This window comes from Euprymna scolopes, chromosome 28 (genome assembly GCF_053919585.1).
Source record: "Euprymna scolopes isolate OS-2025 chromosome 28, ASM5391958v1, whole genome shotgun sequence".
NCBI classification, from domain to species: domain Eukaryota; kingdom Metazoa; phylum Mollusca; class Cephalopoda; order Sepiida; family Sepiolidae; genus Euprymna; species Euprymna scolopes.
The window spans coordinates 68,617,769-68,630,738 of NC_136509.1; the positions used below are offsets into that span (position 1 = coordinate 68,617,769).

The window sequence follows — 12,970 nt, forward strand, 5'->3', positions numbered from 1 at the left end:
TTGCTTGTCTTAAGCATTTTCACTTCATTTTTATTTATATAGTTTCCTTGCTTGTCTTACAAATTTCCTCTTCATTTTCTTTTTATATTGCTTCCTTGCTTATCTTAAACATTTTCACTTCATTTTCTTTTTGTATAGTTTCCTTGATTGTCTTAAACATTTCCACTTCATTTTCTGTTTATATACTTTCCTTTCTTGTCTTAAACATTTCCTCTTCATTTTCTTTTTATATACTTTCCTTGTTTGTCTTAAGCATTTTCACTTCATTTTCTTTTTATATACTTTCCTTGCTTGTCTTAAAAATTTCCTCTTCATTTCCTTTTTATATACTTTCCTTGATTGTCTTAAACATTTCCTCTTCATTTTCTTTTTATATAGTTTCCTTGCTTGTCTTAAACATTTTCACTTTATTTTCTTTTATATAGTTTCCTTGCTTGTCTTAAAAATTTCCTCTTCATTTTCTTTTTATATACTTTCCTTGTTTGTCTTAAGCATTTTCAATTCATTTTCTTTTTATATACTTTCCTTGCTTGTCTTAAAAATTTCCTCTTCATTTCCTTTTTATATACTTTCCTTGATTGTCTTAAACATTTCCTCTTCATTTCCTTTTTATATAGTTTCCTTGCTTGTCTTAAACATTTTCACTTCATTTTCTTTTATATAGTTTCCTTGCTTGTCTTAAAAATTTCCTCTTCATTTTCTTTTTATATTGCTTCCTTGCTTATCTTAAACATTTTCACTTCATTTTCTTTTTGTATAGTTTCCTGGCTTGTCTTAAACATTTTCACTTCATTTTGTTTTTGTATGGTTTCCTTGCTTGTCTTAAACATTTCCTCTTCATTTTCTTTTTATATAGTTTCCTTGCTTGTCTTAAACATTTCCTCTTTATTTTCTTTTTATATACTTTCCTTGTTTGTCTTAAGCATTTTCAATTCATTTTCTTTTTATATACTTTCCTTGCTTGTCTTAAAAATTTCCTCTTCATTTCCTTTTTATATACTTTCCTTGCTTGTCTTAAGCATTTTCACTTCATTTTCTTTTTATATACTTTCCTTGCTTGTCTTAAGCATTTCCACTTCATTTTCTTTTTATATTGCTTCCTTGCTTATCTTAAACATTTTCACTTCATTTTCTTTTTGTATAGTTTCCTTTCTTGTCTTAAACATTTCCTCTTTATTTCCTTTTTATATAGTTTCCTTGCTTGTCTTAAGCATATTCACTTCATTTTCTTTTTATATACTTTCCTTGCTTGTCTTAAACATTTCCACTTAATTTTCTTTTTATATACTTTCCTTGCTTGTCTTAAACATTTCCACTTCATTTTCTTTTTATATACTTTCCTTGCTTGTCTTAAAACATTTCCTCTTCATTTTCTTTTTATATACTTTCCTTGCTTGTCTTAAACATTTCCTCTTCATTTTCTTTTTATATACTTTCCTTGCTTGTCTTAAACATTTCCTCTTCATTTTCTTTTTATATAGTTTCCTTGCTTGTCTTAAACATTTCCTCTTCATTTTCTTTTTATATAGTTTCCTTGCTTGTCTTAAGCATTTCCTCTTCATTTTCTTTTCATATAGTTTCCTTGCTTGTCTTAAACATTTCCACTTCATTTCCTTTTTATATACTTTCCTTGCTTGTCTTAAGCATTTTCACTTCATTTTCTTTTTATATAGTTTCCTTGCTTGTCTTAAACATTTCGTCTTCATTTTCTTTTTATATAGTTTCCTTGTTTGTATTAAACATTTCCTCTTCATTTTCTTTTTATATACTTTCCTTGCTTGTATTAAACATTTTCACTTCATTTTCTTTTTATATATTTTCCTTGCTTGTCTTAAAAATTTCCTCTTCATTTTATTTTTATATAGTTTCCTTGCTTGTATTAAACATTTTCACTTCATTTTCTTTTTATATAGTTTCCTTGCTTGTATTAAACATTTCCTCTTCATTTTCTTTTTATATAGTTTCCTTGCTTGTCTTACAAATTTCCTCTTCATTTTCTTTTTATATAGTTTCTTTGCTTGTCTTAAACTTTTTCAGTTCATTTCCTTTTTATATACTTTCCTTGCTTGTCTTAAACATTTTCACGTCTTTTTCTTTTTATATAGTTTCCTTGCTGGTCTTAAAGATTTCCTCTTCATTTTCTTTTTATATAGTTTCCTTGCTTGTCTTAAAAATTTCCTCTTCATTTTCTTTTTATATAGTTTCCTTGCTTGTCTTAAACTTTTTCAGTTCATTTCCTATTTATATACTTTCCTTGCTTGTCTTAAACATTTTCACGTCTTTTTCTTTTTATATAGTTTCCTTGCTTGTCTTAAACATTTCCTCTTCATTTTCTTTTTATATACTTTCCTTGCTTGTCTTAAACATTTCCTCTTCATTTTCTTTTTATATACTTTCCTTGCTTGTCTTAAACATTTCCTCTTCATTTTCTTGTTATATAGTTTCCTTGCTTGTCTTAAACATTTCCTCTTCATTTTCTTTTTATGTACTTTTCTTGCTTGTCTTAAACATTTTCACTTCATTTTGTTTTTGTATGGTTTCCTTGCTTGTCTTTAAAATTTCCTCTTCATTTTCTTTTTATATAGTTTCCTTGCTTGTCTTAAACATTTTCACTTCATTTTTTATATATATATTTTCCTTGCTTGTCTTAAGCATTTTCACTTCATTTTCTTTTTATATATTTTCCTTGCTTGTCTTAAAAATTTCTTCTTCATTTTCCTTTTATATATTTTCCTTGCTTGTCTTAAAAACTTCCACTGCATTTTCTTTTTATATATTTTCCTTGCTTGTCTTAAGCATTTTCACTTCATTTCCTTTTTATATTGTTTCCTTGCTTATCATAAACATTTTCACTTCATGTTCTTTTTATTTATTTTCCTTGCTTGTCTTAAAAATTTCCTCTTCATTTTCCTTTTATATATTTTCCTTGCTTGTCTTAAAAATTTCCTCCTCATTTTCCTTTTATATATTTTCCTTGATTGTCTTAAACATTTCCTCTTCATTTTCTTTTTATATTGTTTCCTTGCTTGTCTTAAACATTTTCACTTCATTTTCTTTTTATATATTTTCCTTCCTTGTCTTAAAAATTTCCTCCTCATTTTCCTTTTATATATGTTCCTTGCTTGTCTTAAACATTTACTCTTCATTTTCTTTTTATATAGTTTCCTTGCTTGTCTTAAACATTTCCACGTCATTTTCTTTTTATATTGTTTCCTTGCTTGTCTTAAACATTTCAACTTCATTTTCTGTCATTTATTTCATCATCCCTTCATAATTTGTTCACTTTTTATATCCTCTTTATTATCACGTTTATTACTTTTTATTTTCCTCCTGTTTCATTCTTTCCTTTATTTTTATTTTATTGTTTTTATCCTTATTCACTACATTTCTTTTCGTTGTTATAATAATTAATTATTTTCTCTTCCTATTCCATTTTTATTAATTTATTTGATTCGCCCTTCACACTCTATATACTTCTTGTTCATTCCCACTTTCTTTTTTTTTTCTCTTTTCAAATAGCCATTTTTTAATTTTTACTTGTTTTACACATTTCTTATTACTTATTTTGCTTGTTTCATTTTATATATCCTTTTCATTTGATATTCCCTTTCTCATTGATTTTATTTTATACATTATTTTTTCATTTGATATTGTCTTTCTCTGTTTTCATTCATTTTATTTGTACATTATTTTTTTCATTTGATATGCTCTTTCTCTTTTTTCATTCATTTTATTTTGTACATTATTTTTCATTTGATATGCTCTTTCTTTTTTTTCATTCATTTTATTTTGTACATTATTTTTTCATTTGATATGCTCTTTCTTTTTTTCATTCATTTCATTTTGTACATTATTTTTTCATTTGATATGCTCTTTCTTTTTTTTCATTCATTTTATTTTGTACATTATTTTTTCATTTGATATTGTCTTTCTCTTTTTTCATTCATTTTATTTTGTACATTATTTTTTCATTTGATATTCTCTTTCTCTTTTTCATTCATTTTATTTTGTACATTATTTTTTCATTTGATATTCTCTTTCTCTTTTTTCATTCATTTTATTTTCTACATTATTTTTTCATTTGATATTCTCTTTCTTTTTTTTCATTCATTTTATTTTGTACATTATTTTTTCATTTATATTGGTTTTCTTTTTTTTCATTCATTTTATTTTGTACATTATTTTTTCATTTGATATTGTCTTTCGTTTTTTTCATTCATTTTATTTTGTACATTATTTTTTCATTTGATATTCTCTTTCTCTTTTTTCATTCATTTTATTTTCTACATTATTTTTTCATTTGATATTCTCTTTCTTTTTTTTTCATTCATTTTATTTTGTACATTATTTTTTCATTTGATATTCTCTTTCTCTTTTTTCATTCATTTTATTTTCTACATTATTTTTTCATTTGATATTCTCTTTCTTTTTTTTCATTCATTTTATTTTCTACATTATTTTTTCATTTGATATTGTCTTACTTTTTTTTCATTCATTTTATTTTGTACATTATTTTTTCATTTGATATTGTCTTTCTCTTTTTTCATTCATTTTATTTTGTACATTATTTTTTCATTTGATATTGTCTTTCTCTTTTTTCATTCATTTTATTTTGTACATTATTTTTTCATTTGATATGCTGTTTCTTTTTTTTTCATTCATTTTATTTTGTACATTATTTTTTCATTTGATATGCTCTTTCTTTTTTTTCATTCATTTTATTTTCTACATTATTTTTTCATTTGATATTGTCTTTCTTTTTTTTCATTCATTTTATTTTGTACATTATTTTTTCATTTGATATGCTCTTTCTCTTTTTTCATTCATTTTATTTTGTACATTATTTTTTCATTTGATATTGTCTTTCTTTTTTTCATTCATTTTATTTTGTACATTATTTTTTCATTTGATATGCTCTTTCTTTTTTTCATTCATTTTATTTTGTACATTATTTTTTCATTTGATATTGTCTTTCTTTTTTTCATTCATTTTATTTTGTACATTATTTTTTCATTTGATATGCTCTTTCTTTTTTTCATTCATTTTATTGTGTACATTATTTTTTCATTTGATATTGTCTTTCTTTTTTTCATTCATTTTATTTTGTACATTATTTTTTCATTTGATATTGTCTTTCTTTTTTTTCATTCATTTTATTTTGTACATTATTTTTTCATTTGATATGCTCTTTCTCTTTTTTCATTCATTTTATTTTGTACATTATTTTTTCATTTGATATTGTTCTTTCTTTTTTTTCATTCATTTTATTTTGTACATTATTTTTTCATTTGATATGCTCTTTCTTTTTTTCATTCATTTTATTTTGTACATTATTTTTTCATTTGATATTGTCTTTCTTTTTTTTCATTCATTTTATTTTGTACATTATTTTTTCATTTGATATGCTCTTTCTTTTTTTTCATTCATTTTATTGTGTACATTATTTTTTCATTTGATATTGTCTTTCTTTTTTTCATTCATTTTATTTTGTACATTATTTTTTCATTTGATATTGTCTTTCGTTTTTTTCATTCATTTTATTTTGTACATTATTTTTTCATTTGATATGCTCTTTCTCTTTTTTCATTCATTTTATTTTGTACATTATTTTTTCATTTGATATGCTCTTTCTTTTTTTTCATTCATTTTATTTTGTACATTATTTTTTCATTTGATATGCTCTTTCTTTTTTTTCATTCATTTTATTTTGTACATTATTTTTTCATTTGATATTGGCTTTCTTTTTTTTCATTCATTTTATTTTGTACATTATTTTTTCATTTGATATTGTCTTTCTTTTTTTTCATTCATTTTATTTTGTACATTATTTTTTCATTTGATATTGTCTTTCTTTTTTTCATTCATTTCATTTTGTACATTATTTTTTCATTTGATATTGTCTTTCTCTTTTTTCATTCATTTTATTTTGTACATTATTTTTTCATTTGATATTGTCTTTCGTTTTTTTCATTCATTTTATTTTGTACATTATTTTTTCATTTGATATTGTCTTTCTTTTTTTTCATTCATTTTATTTTGTACATTATTTTTTCATTTGATATTGTCTTTCTTTTTTTTCATTCATTTTATTTTGTACATTATTTTTCATTTGATATGCTCTTTCTTTTTTTTCATTCATTTTATTTTGTACATTATTTTTTCATTTTATATGCTCTTTCTTTTTTTTCATTCATTTTATTTTGTACATTATTTTTCATTTGATATTGTCTTTCGTTTTTTTCATTCATTTTATTTTGTACATTATTTTTTCATTTGATATTGTCTTTCTTTTTTTTCATTCATTTTATTTTGTACATTATTTTTTCATTTGATATTGTCTTTCTCTTTTTTCATTCATTTTATTTTGTACATTATTTTTCATTTGATATTGTCTTTCGTTTTTTTCATTCATTTTATTTTGTACATTATTTTTTCATTTGATATGCTGTTTCTTTTTTTTTCATTCATTTTATTTTGTACATTATTTTTTCATTTGATATTGTCTTTCTTTTTTTTCATTCATTTTATTTTGTACATTATTTTTCATTTGATATTGTCTTTCTTTTTTTCATTCATTTTATTTTGTACATTATTTTTTCATTTGATATGCTCTTTCTTTTTTTCATTCATTTCATTTTGTACATTATATTTTCATTTGATATGCTCTTTCTTTTTTTCATTCATTTCATTTTGTACATTATTTTTTCATTTGATATTGTCTTTCTTTTTTTTCATTCATTTTATTTTGTACATTATTTTTTCATTTGATATTGTCTTTCTTTTTTTTCATTCATTTTATTTTGTACATTATTTTTTCATTTGATATTCTCTTTCTTTTTTTTCATTCATTTTATTTTGTACATTATTTTTTCATTTGATATTGTCTTTCGTTTTTTTCATTCATTTTATTTTGTACATTATTTTTTCATTTGATATTGTCTTTCTTTTTTTTCATTCATTTTATTTTGTACATTATTTTTTCATTTGATATTGTCTTTCTTTTTTTTCATTCATTTTATTTTGTACATTATTTTTTCATTTGATATTGTCTTTCTTTTTTTCATTCATTTCATTTTGTACATTATTTTTTCATTTGATATTGTCTTTCTTTTTTTTCATTCATTTTATTTTGTACATTATTTTTTCATTTGATATTGTCTTTCGTTTTTTTCATTTATTTTATTTTGTACATTATTTTTTCATTTGATATTGTCTTTCTTTTTTTTCATTCATTTTATCTTGTACATTATTTTTTCATTTGATATTGTCTTTCTTTTTTTTCATTCATTTTATTTTGTACATTATTTTTCATTTGATATGCTCTTTCTTTTTTTTCATTCATTTTATTTTGTACATTATTTTTTCATTTTATATGCTCTTTCTTTTTTTTCATTCATTTTATTTTGTACATTATTTTTTCATTTGATATGCTCTTTCTTTTTTTTCATTCATTTTATTTTGTACATTATTTTTTCATTTGATATTGTCTTTCTTTTTTTTCATTCATTTTATTTTGTACATTATTTTTTCATTTGATATTGTCTTTCTTTTTTTTCATTCATTTTATTTTGTACATTATTTTTCATTTGATATTGTCTTTCGTTTTTTTCATTCATTTTATTTTGTACATTATTTTTTCATTTGATATTGTCTTTCTTTTTTTTCATTCATTTTATTTTGTACATTATTTTTTCATTTTATATGCTCTTTCTTTTTTTTCATTCATTTTATTTTGTACATTATTTTTTCATTTGATATGCTCTTTCTTTTTTTTCATTCATTTTATTTTGTACATTATTTTTTCATTTGATATTGTCTTTCTTTTTTTTCATTCATTTTATTTTGTACATTATTTTTTCATTTGATATTGTCTTTCTTTTTTTTCATTCATTTTATTTTGTACATTATTTTTCATTTGATATTGTCTTTCGTTTTTTTCATTCATTTTATTTTCTACATTATTTTTTCATTTGATATTGTCTTTCTTTTTTTTCATTCATTTTATTTTGTACATTATTTTTTCATTTGATATTGTCTTTCTCTTTTTTCATTCATTTTATTTTGTACATTATTTTTTCATTTGATATTGTCTTTCTCTTTTTTCATTCATTTTATTTTGTACATTATTTTTTCATTTGATATGCTCTTTCTTTTTTTTCATTCATTTTATTTTGTACATTATTTTTTCATTTGATATTGTCTTTCGTTTTTTTCATTCATTTTATTTTGTACATTATTTTTTCATTTGATATTGTCTTTCTCTTTTTTCATTCATTTTATTTTGTACATTATCTTTTCATTTGATATGCTCTTTCTTTTTTTTCATTAATTTTATTTTGTACATTTTTTTCTTATTTTCTCATTAGCTTTTCTATATCTTTTGACCATTTTATTCATTTTCCTTGGTGTTTTCTTCGTTTATTTCAACTCACTTTGCGCTTCTGCGATTTCTTTCAGTTATTCTTGAAGATAGATACACGTTTATATCCTTTTCCTTCCGCCATTCCAGTCTCCATATGACTCCATAATTCCAATCTGTCACAAGAGTAAGAGAATCGCACATTTCACTATTTTCTTTTTAATTTTTATTATATTCGTTTTCATAACATCGCATTTTTTTCTTTTGTGTTTGTATGTATTTAGAAACCAAGAAAAACAAAACAAAACAAAAAAATCAGTCCCCCCCACTCACCATAGGTTCATAGCCTGTTCCCTTTTTATATCTGTATGCTTGGTTGCTGACCAAAGAGAGAGAGAGAGAGAGAGAGAGAGAGAGAGAGAGAGAGAGAGAGAGAGAGAGAGAGAGAGAGAGAGAGATCCGCACCCTATCAATAAAAAACAAAAACTTTTCTAAGTTATTGGTTCCTCTGCTCCAGGATATTGACGCTACTAAGCTTTCCTGACCATTCTTCCATCTCTTGTTTTTTTTCCAGAAGCATCACGGTTTAGGCCCACTCTTCTGAAAAGTTTGGCATATTTATGGAGACATATAATTCTGTCATTTTTGTTTACATAGAAGTATTATGGCTGCAGTCTTTCTTTGAAATAACTTTCCTCCCTCCTCACCCTTTTATTTCTTTTTGGGATGTTGTTTTTTATATTTCTATAGGATTTTCGAAAAAAAAAAAAGCAAGAAGCAAACAGAAAACAAAGTACAATGCTTTATCATCCTTTTAAATAATTGATTGACATCATTTGTTCTCTAATAAAATATATATATAAGATTTTGTCAATATTAGGTAAAAGTGTTCATAGAAGTTTTATTACTTAGACTAAGAAAGAAGTCAACCACGTCATATGATATATCTTTTGTTTATAACTTAAACAAAAAAAAAAAACTAGATTTATGCATATTAACATGAACATCTCTTAAACAAAAGAGATGTATATGTACGTGCAGCTGAAGGTTAATTTGTAGGCTTATATCTGTCAGCAAAGATAGTGTTATTTTGTGGCCCCTTTTTGGGAGATTGGACAATAAGAAAAAGAGAAAACTGTTGATACATTTTAGAAGACAAAATAGTCAATAAATAATGTAAAGTAAAATTAAATCGTAAGAACAAAACAAAGGAATGTCGATTAGTAAATCCTGATATTCTGATAAATAAACTGAGCAACTTCAATTATTGTAAATACATAATCTCAACCATTTGAAAAGAAATTAACAATTAAAAAAAAAACATGATACATTGCTAAAGGAAAGTACTGAAACGTATGGAACTAAAAAATGTTACTGGTCAAATTATGGGTCAGAATTGAACGGTGTGGGAAAGATAAATCATGGAGCAAAAATAAAGAAATCAAAGCAAGAAAGTATTATTATTATATAGCACAGGATCTATTTTATTAATTTTACTACGGTGTCACTATTTAGCAAGGTCATTCAATGATGAGAGTTAAACAAGCGATTGATAGACAGTGAAGCAACACATGATTTGTAACGATGGTGTCGATTGGACAGTTTCATTTATTAAGGGAGCGTTTCAATAATTTGTTTAAATTGAACTTGGAAACAACCATGTTGTAGTCAATTTAGAAGAAACCCGACGGTATTATGTTCGACAGACGGGCAGTTCTAGGAAATAAACTTTGTTCATAGAAGTTTTGTTTAATTTATTTATTGCGGACTATTATCCTCATTTTTATGAGTTATTGCTTCACAACGTTTCGGCCAACTATTCCTCTGGCCTTCGTCAGGTGGTAACCGCAATGGGATAGGAACTCCGAATCTCCTAACTGCATTCTAGCAATTACTGCCATCCATAGTTGTTGTCGTCTCACCACAATTTGGTTAAGTAAGCCTTGTGAAACAACAACTAATAAAGATGAGGATAAAAGTCCGCCATTAAGGAATTCGCAAAATAATACTCATCTCAATAATGAATTCCAATAAAAAAAAATTTGTTTAGTTTTAGTGAGAGTGAGAGTGAGTGAGAGAAAGAGAGAGAAAGCGCGCGTGAGGGAAAGAGAGAGAGACTATTGACAATGGTTTTAGCTAGATGATTTTTTTGTCGTGAATATTTTATAGATCATAGATTAAAGTTCAGTCGAGCACCTGTCATGAAAATAATCATAGAATAGAGAAAGAATAGTAACACTTTTTTTTTTCCTGTGGGAAAGAGATAGTAAGGAGGAGAAAAATGCATCGTCCACCAGATTTCAAAGACGGTTTGTTACTCTGTCAAGACTAGGAAAGGGTTCTCTGAGGAGTATCTCCATAGAAATGGTAGTTCTTTATGTGAGGACATATTTCTTTTTGTACAGGTAGAGGATTGCATCAGGAGTGAGGTACCTTTTGGAGCAATAGAATGATCCAACCACTGTGTCGGTGTGCGCCTGTGTGTTTGTATGAGTTCGTTCCATATGGACTCGAAAACGGCTGGACCGATTTTTATGTAATTTCATATGTAGGTACTTTATGTGTTTGGTAGTGTTCTTAAATAGGTTTTGTATTAGAATGTCTTTGATAAGTATCGATAATCGATATAATCCAATGAAAGAACGAACAGGTGATTTTGATCAAAGTGAACACCTTACACAGCGTAACATCACAAGGTATTTGAGAAGTTTTATTACCACACAAGACGAAAGGCCTAGCATATAAAATCAACAGTAGGTTCTTTGATATAACAGGGGCGCGTTTGAAATTAATATTTCTGTCTGACGCACAATTGCATATGGTATTTGACTTTTTCATTTTAAACTTAAACTCAAGCCATTATCATAGCACAACCAGGAAGACTAGATGTATAACATTAACATTAGGTTCTTTGATATGACAGGGGCGCGTTTGAAATGAATGTTTCTGCTAAGAGCATAATAGAAGTATGATACTTGACTTTTGCATTTCAAACTTTAATTCAAGCCATTATATATAATATAATAATATAGTAATTTTTTAAAATAAATATAACAATAGAATAATTTTATAAAACCAAAATAGGTTCTCTACAGTGTAATGTAGACTAGAATGAATAATCACTGCGGAAGGCATAGGAAGCTCTCTCCTGGTGCACCATGATGTATTTCTAACTAGAGCATGCAATCAATCGATTTGATTGAAAAAATGAACGATTTCACCGATTTCGATGACAATAAAAATATAGGAGTGTGAAACATTCGTTGATCATCATTCAATCCCACGCAACGTCGGGTCTTGTTGATAGTATATATATATATATATATATATATATATATATATATATATATATATATATATATACATGTGTGTGTGTGTGTGTGTGCATATATGTGTGTGTGTGCACGCGCGTGCATGCTTGTACGTGTGTGTGTGTGTGTGTGTGTGTGTGTGTGTGTGTGCGCGTACATGCTTGTGTGTGTGTGTGCATACCCGTTTTGTCTTAGCCACAGTGTCAGAAACAATATTTACATCCAATTTAACCATCTTTTTGTCCTCACATCTCTGACAGAAAGAGCTGTACACATCTTCAGACAAATTTATGTGGGTCAATGAATTGACAATAGCAAGATCAAAGAGATAACATAATCTAATTTGGCTAGCAGGTGGAACTTTCCTCCATTCTTTATTGGAGACACCTGTTGAAACTTTGATGCAATTCTAGACGGACATGAAGTGACCGAGATGATGTTGACTAGAAAAAGGAAATGATTATCTTAATTGACTCCATGTTGCTTATATATAAGTGGAATCAGATAGGAATTCTTAAGTAACTAACCTACCTCATTGTACACTGTTCTAATAATATGCATTTACTTAAAAACAATGGACAAGGGGCGTGTTAAGCTTTGTATTACAAGTCTTATTTATGAACTTTTGAGATTAAGATTGATAATTTGGATTATTTAGATTATTCAGAATACTGCTCTCATTTTGGACATAGTAAAAAAAAAAAATAATTATGACAGCCCCTTTAAGAAATTCGTTTCTTATCGTTGAGCACTTTCAGTTGAATTAAAAGTCGGTCAATTTAGCTCTTATGCGTAGATCATCGTATAACGATTTGATCACTGTCTGCCTGACGTAATGAACATTTAAATTAAAATGTTTAAAATTCAACGCTATTTCACACGGTTAATAGTAGCCGAATGGATACGGCCTCCGCTAATCGAGCCAGAGATGTCTCGTGTCGCGGGGTTCGAATCGTTCGACTGGTAGTAATCGTGACACCCTGCACTGAAGAATCCCGAAAGGATGAAACACTAGTGTCTGTAGGTATTTAATTATTATAGTAAAAAAAAAAAAAAAATAATTATATATATATATATATATATATATATATATATATATATATATATATATATATATATATAGTAGTGGAAATGGTATTTAATAAAAACTGAAGAAAGTGCTCAATACTGTTGTAGAGCAAATATATGTTTTATTTTTTATTACCGTATCTTTCTGTTAAGTTACATTATTGTTTCAGCTACCCGGCCGTTTTTTTGGCCGTCTGTAGCTTCCTCAGACTTTTACAGAAATGTTCATTAT

General features: G+C 25.5%; 1 long non-coding RNA gene across 1 annotated transcript in view; it reads left to right on the forward strand.

Annotated features, from left to right (window-relative positions):
* LOC145249378 (uncharacterized) overlaps window positions 1-12,970 on the forward strand; it is a 729,593-nt gene that overhangs the window by 272,153 nt on the left and 444,470 nt on the right. The gene's annotated exons all lie outside the window — the stretch shown is intronic.